Consider the following 7,242-nt stretch of genomic DNA (forward strand, 5'->3'; position numbering starts at 1 on the left):
GAATAGCATCCACCCGGAGGTCAGGAGAAGCTCTCAAAGATGGAAGAAATGGTTCGTGTAATCCATGCGTAGGTCTTTATAGCTATAGATGGCGGTATACTGTTCTCTTGCAAACTGTAGTGCGAACGGGAATAGATCCCTCGGAAGTGGTGGCCTCTGCCAGCACTGGTAGCGCCGCCAGGTGTCCGGTCGTGATTGCGACGTGGAGAGCTCGCGACGCTGAGGCGTGCAGGGGTCGTGTAGACTGCACGCGTGTCCGAGGTGCCCGATGGGTTGCCGCTCACTTTTTCATAGATCTCCGATGTAGCCTATATACTAAAATGGTATCTGTTCTTTCGGACATGTCCGAAAGACCAGATACCATCGGTGACCATGCAGCTCTTTGGAATGAAATTACAATGAAATAAACACCCTTAGCTGCTTACAGGCGTTGACATACGTCAACGGGGACAGATGAAAATGTGTGCCCCAACCGGGACTCGAACCCGGGACCTCCTGCTTACATGGCAGACGCTCTACCCATCTGAGCCACCGAGGACACAGAGGATAGCGCGACTGCAGGGATTTATCTGTGGTACGCCTCCCGTGAAACCCACATTCTCAAGCATTGCCCCGCACAACATTCGTAGTGACCCCGCCCATTATACTCATTACTCGCGGCGCGTTGCCGATTCCCGTAAGAGTTAGGACCCTGTTTGTGCATTCGCACAGAAGAAGAAGATGGTCAAGTGGCCGGTGAGCCTTAACTATATATATGCCATGTAAGCAGGAGATCCCGGGTTCGAGTCCCGGTCGGGGCACACATTTTCATCTGTCCCCGTTGACGTATGTCAACCCCTGTAAGCAGCTTAGGGTGTTCATTTCATTGTAACTCCGATGTAGCAGTTATACTCTTAATCAATGAATCCTATCGCTCTTGTAACACATGCACTGATGATGATATTGTACCCCATAAGGGCAATGGCCATGGTGTAAGAGGAATTTCTGCCCTGAAAATAAGAAAAACAGTTCCTTTAACCTAACGCAACGGAGACAAGCAGCATAATACGGCGACAAACACAGTGTTTAGCCGTACCTCATACTTTTCTTACTCTACTGACTGATGTATTTGAAAATGACCGGTGGCTCTTGAATTAGAAGCCTGAATTGAAACCTTTGGATTTATTGAATGTTATTTTTACATGAAGGTAATTTGAATTTCATAACAAGCAACGTTCTCAAAAGAGAGAATTTAAATTTCGTAACAAGTAATGTTCTTAAATGAAGACTTGAGCGTATCTTAGCAGAGAAAGTGATCAGCACGGAGGGGGGAGGGGGGGGGGGGGCGTGCCTCTATGTAACTAAGGGAAGGATTTTTTAAGCTTGTTTGTGATGTGCTACAACCGAAATAAGCGTCGCTGATGCCGAAGTACAAGACAAAATGTTGCTATTACTCACTCACGATTTTTTTCAGGGTTCACAGTATCGCTAACCGATTTGCACGGACAAGAGCAGAGCGAGAGATAACTGGTTGTTAGTTACAGTTATTGAAGCGTGAGGACGAACATACAGGCTAACCTAAACAGGGTGGTGCAAAGAACTTAGATTAAGATATTCGCAGGTAAGATTACAGCAACTCGGAAAGATTCTAGCAAAAAGAACTGACTACTAACAAGCACTGAACGCGACCTAACTAACTGTACGCCAGCAGTTGCACGGCGTCTCACCATCATTGCCTCGCGGCAGAACTGCCCGGCGTGTCCCCACCGGCCAACAGCATCTCCAGCACGTTCACTCTACAGCTCGTCCTGCCTTCAGCTGCCAAGACGTATGTCAACGCCTGTAAGCAGCTAAGGGTGTTCATTTCATTGTAATTTCATTCCAACGAGCTGCATGGTCACTGATGGTATCTGTTCTTTCGGACATGTCCGAAAGAACAGATACCATCGTAGTATATAGGCTACATCGGAGATCTACGGAAAAGTGAGCGGTAACCCATCGGGCACCTCGGACACGCGTGCAGTTTACACGACCCCTGCACGCCTCAGCGTTGTTCACACGTTTTAAGTGACAGATTTTCTCGCAAGATCGCGAAACTTCTACCACTGATTTCCAGGAATCAATGGAAACACCCGCCCATGAATTCGGCGCGAACGTTCGTTCGACTTACGTGCCCGAAGACACGTACGCCAAGAGGGAGAGGGCGTGGGTCCTTCGTCCCCATTTCTCCCCTTGTTTTTCGATTCTCCTCTCCCCCCACACCGTCTCCCTGTTATTGTTCTGTGCATTCCAACTGTTCAGCCGTCTGTTCCTAAGCTCGGTTAGAGCACAAAACTAGTCTTAACTGACAGCCAAAATAACAGAATGCATTTCATGCAAGACAGGGAGTGTTCATGAAATAGATGCTGCTTAGCATAAAGGGAAAGTTAGGATAAAACAAAAGACATACCCCATAGCTCACTTCCTATAGGCATTGATCCGAGCAGAATCTGATACAGTATAAAAATAATAAAATCCCGTACCTAGTTTATGAGATATACTCTCATGTAAGACGTACTCAAGTAATTATACGTCTTCTAGCACATTTGGAAACTTTTAAATGTGAAGTCCTACACCACGCGCGGTATTCTCTTGACACTGCTCGCTCAGACTACCACCTATTTCAATCGATAGCACACAGCCTCGCTGACTAGCACGTCCAGTCATTTGAACAAATGCAAAAGTGGATCGTTTCATGAATCTCGTCGAAAGACGCCCGCGGGATTCGTTTGCTGCCTGAAAGACGGTAGAAAATAGTGGCCTTGGATGTCCAAAACTTTGGATCGTCAAGTTTTTGTACGTTTTTCACCATAACGCCTCGAACTTCCGAAAAAAAGCGGCCGAAGAAAAGTTGTAGACGTAATGCTTACAATTCTTAGTGCACTTCAAGTGACGTAGGTAACTTGAAAATGTTAATAACTGAATGAAAGAAAGTGATCCTTTGAAAATAAAAACAGTCTACTCAGATAAACGACTTCACTCAAGAAATCCTGCGGACATATGTGCACAGAAGATCATGTTATGTCTCGCGTAAGGTGGAGGAACGTGTAACAGCAGTCGAAAGCACCAGGATCATAGTCAGTCGAAACTGTGGTTTATTGTTCCGTGATACTGCTGTTGGCACTGGTTGGGATCGTTCGATCACCACGACGCTAAGGAATCAATGGGCTGAAGACGGTCCAACTCAACTCCATGTATGATATCAACGCCGCCTCATCACTAGCTCCTGAGAGGATAGACATATTGTTTCTTCGACCGTCCAGGATTGTACTCCCATGTCACATAATTTGAATCGGCAAATCAGTTCGTTCGCAGCAAGACAACTATCCACTCAGATATTGTGGCGACTCTGCAGCACCGAGCACTGTCACCAAGCGACCATTATTCGAGATTCCTGCAGCCAAATATCTGCATTCGAAGACCACACTGGGCAGCATCACGATATAATAATAAATCCAACATGAGGAACAGCTGCTGGTCAACCTGCTCTAGAAATATATGCCATCAGCGGTTATTTTTGAAAACGTAATTCATGCTATTAGTTTGAACGCCTCACTAGAGTTTTCTTCAGGCCCCTATATGGTTACAAAAAATATAGAAATATATACTTAAAACAATAGAATATAAAATAAGTTCTCAAATATATACAAGTAGATAATTATGAACTAAAAGTAATATGAACAACAGTAGTTCAAAACATAAGGTATGAGCACATCGAGTCTTTTAAGACAACTATGCAACAAAGTGATGAGACTATAAAGGGGTGTAGCAAAGCTAGATATCCAACGTCCAAGTTATCAACCGTATTTTGTAAGAAATCAAGAATAACTAATGTCATAAAGAAGATGTAACAGGAATGGTCCAATAATACACAGTCATAGTGTTTGAAAAAGGCGTACAAAGTGGTAACTAGTAGGATATGACAGATATTAACCGCAATGCAAAATTGTTTGAGATATAATTGGGTATAATATGTGTGTAGCATCAAAATGAATTATCAACAGTTGAAAAGCGAATAGGAAAAGGTAATGCAATATAAAAAACTATGTCAAGCTATGCCGTGAAAATCGTACACGATGGTGCACATGTAAAATGATGCGAAAATGTATTGACAGGGAGTAAGAAACAGCAGCCACTCAGTTACAAGAACATCCCATCAGTTAGAAAGATCCAGAGCACTTGTCAAGTTCTGTAAGAAAAGAAATACGGAATGGATGCTAGCAGGATAAGAATATTAGGTTTAGTTCCTAATTATTTTTTCGTATGTATCTGAAGTAACAGTTTTAGTGTATTATTGAACCTATTATATATTTTTTGAAGTATATATCTTATATCTTTATAACAATGTAGCCACGTAGCGTTCATCATTTTCATATGGGCCCAGCACGAAGCGTGATTGAATAAGGAGCCACTGCTTACACAACACAGTCACCTTCGGTTAGCACAGCCGGTGATTTGCCCAGCATTTACGAAATGTTAAGGCAACAAGCTGTGGCATATCTTCGAGGTCTCCGTGACGTTATCTTTCAGTAAGATACAGCCGAATTCGTCCCAGAGATTGTTCAACTGTTACCCTGGCCAACATGTTCTCCAGATGTCTCAACTGTTTAAAACATCTACTCACAGGAGAGATTGGCACGTCACTATTCAGCAGCCACTTCGAACGAACTCTTGCATAGAGCTGAAGTAAAACTGGAAAGACGTGTTTGTGTCTTGTTCACGGTAAACAAATCCACCAGTCGTAAAATACCTTTATTGAACCAAGTCTTACACACCAGAAGTCGCTATACAATACTACGGTTTCGGTGTCTCAGCCCCATCATCAGGAGTACCTGAACCTAAAGTAAGCGTACAATTGCAACGTACTCTATTTAATAAAGTTTTTTTTTTAAATTCGAAGATTAACATTTTTTTTTTTTTTTGGTCATCAGTCTACTGACTGGTTTGATGCGGCCCGCCACGAATTCCTTTCCTGTGCTAACCTCTTCATCTCAGAGTAGCACTTGCAACCTACGTCCTCAATTATTTGCTTGACGTATTCCAATCTCTGTCTTCCTCTACAGTTTTTGCCCTCTACAGCTCCCTCTAGTACCATGGAAGTCATTCCCTTATGTCTTAGCAGATGTCCTATCATCCTGTCCCTTCTCCTTATCAGTGTTTTCCACATATTCCTTTCCTCTCCGATTCTGCGTAGAACCTCCTCATTCCTTACCTTATCAGTCCACCTAATTTTCAACATTCGTCTACAGCACCACATCTCAAATGCTTCGATTCTCTTCTGTTCCAGTTTTCCCACAGTCCATGTTTCACTACCATACAATGCTGTACTCCAGACGTACATCCTCAGAAATTTCTTCCTCAAATTAAGGCCGGTATTTGATATTAGTAGACTTCTCTTGGCCAGAAATGCCTTTTTTGCCATAGCGAGTCTGCTTTTGATGTCCTCCTTGCTCCGTCCGTCATTGGTTATTTTACTGCCTAGGTAGCCTTAACTTCATTGACTTCGTGACCATCAATCCTGATGTTAAGTTTCTCGCTGTTCTCATTTCTACTACTTCTCATTACCTTCGTCTTTCTCCGATTTACTCTCAAACCATACTGTGTACTCATTATACTGTTCATTCCGTTCAGCAGATCATTTAATTCTTCTTCACTTTCACTTTCACTCAGGATAGCAATGTCATCAGCGAATCGTATCATTGATATCCTTTCACCTTGTATTTTAATTCCACTCCTGAACCTTTCTTTTATTTCCATCATTGCTTCCTCGATGTACAGATTGAAGAGTAGGGGCGAAAGGCTACAGCCTTGTCTTACACCCTTCTTAATACGAGCACTTCGTTCTTGATCGTCCACTCTTATTATTCCCTCTTGGTTATTGTTCATATTTTATATGACCCGTCTCTCCCTATAGCTTACCCCTACTTTTTTCAGAATCTCGAATATCTTGCACCATTTTATATTGTCGAACGCTTTTCCCAGGTCGACAAATCCTATGAAAGTGTCTTGATTTTTCTTTCGCCTTGCTTCCATTATTAGCCGTAACGTCAGAATTGCCTCTCTCGTCCCTTTACTTTTCCTAAAGCCAAACTGATCGTCACCTAGCGCATTCTCAATTTTCTTTTCCATTCTTCAGTATATTATTCTTGTAAGCAGCTTCGATGCATCAGCTGTTAAGCTGATTGTGCGATAATTCTCGCATTTGTCAGCTCTTGCCGTCTTCGGAATTGTGTGGATGATGCTTTTCCGAAAGTCAGATGGTATATCGCCAGACTCATATATTCTACACACCAACGTGAATAGTCGTTTTGTTGCCATTTCCCCCAATGATTTTAGAAATTCTGATGGAATGTTATCTATCCCTTCTGCCTTATTTGACCGTAAGTCCTCCAAAGCTCTTTTAAATTCCGACTCTAATACTGGATCCCCTATCTCTTCTAAATCGACTCCTGTTTATTCTTCTATCACATCAGACAAATCTTCACCCTCATAGAGGCTTTCAATGTAATCTAAAACCTAAAAAATCGGGTGAAATGATTAAAAAATAGCCTAAATATCAGTAGTAAGAAATGTCCATACCCGAGCGTCCACCGTAGGTGGACATTGAAGTAACATCCCAATCTATGGACGCAAAAAAGCTCCGTTTTCAAGCGCGGCCTGGAAAAATGCCTCTTATCTCGAAAGTGCCACCAAGAATGCATGCAGTCTATAAAAATAAAGTCACTATAGGACATTAAGTGGAAGTCACGTGCTACACCAAAATTAAACTAAGTGACGGCCCTGTCCCGCAGAAAGTGCAAATCAACTATCAACCTGACATAGAGAACCGCAAGAAAATGCCATTATTAGGAGCCTGTGTGACTCGCGTGAATAGGGCAAGCGGACTGAGCGGCAACGCTGCAGGCCGTATTCGTAGCAAATACTGTGAAGAGGCGCGTATCACAACACAACATGGGGAGGAACTAAGCCGAAAAAGTGCGTTACAAAAGTCCAGCCACCCCCACCCCCCACCCAGCACTCCCTTAGCTGAGGGGTCAGTGCGTCTGACTGCCAAGCAGCGAGCCTGTGTTCGAGTCCCGCCCGGGTCGGAGATTTTCTGCGCTCAGGGACTGGGTGTTGTCCTCATCATCATTTCATCATCATCTACACGCACGTCACCCAATCTGGTATCAACTGAAAAGACTTGCAACTTGGAGGTCGAACTTCCCCTCGTGTGGACTCCCA

General features: G+C 43.4%; 1 non-coding gene across 1 annotated transcript; it reads right to left on the reverse strand.

Annotated features, from left to right (window-relative positions):
• Positions 1–464: 464 nt before the first annotated feature.
• Positions 465–538, reverse strand: Trnat-ugu. The gene has a single exon. It is a non-coding gene; the product is annotated as a tRNA-Thr (tRNA).
• Between the last annotated feature and the right edge of the window lie 6,704 nt (positions 539–7,242).

This window comes from Schistocerca piceifrons, chromosome 5 (genome assembly GCF_021461385.2).
Source record: "Schistocerca piceifrons isolate TAMUIC-IGC-003096 chromosome 5, iqSchPice1.1, whole genome shotgun sequence".
Taxonomy (NCBI): Eukaryota; Metazoa; Arthropoda; class Insecta; order Orthoptera; family Acrididae; genus Schistocerca; species Schistocerca piceifrons.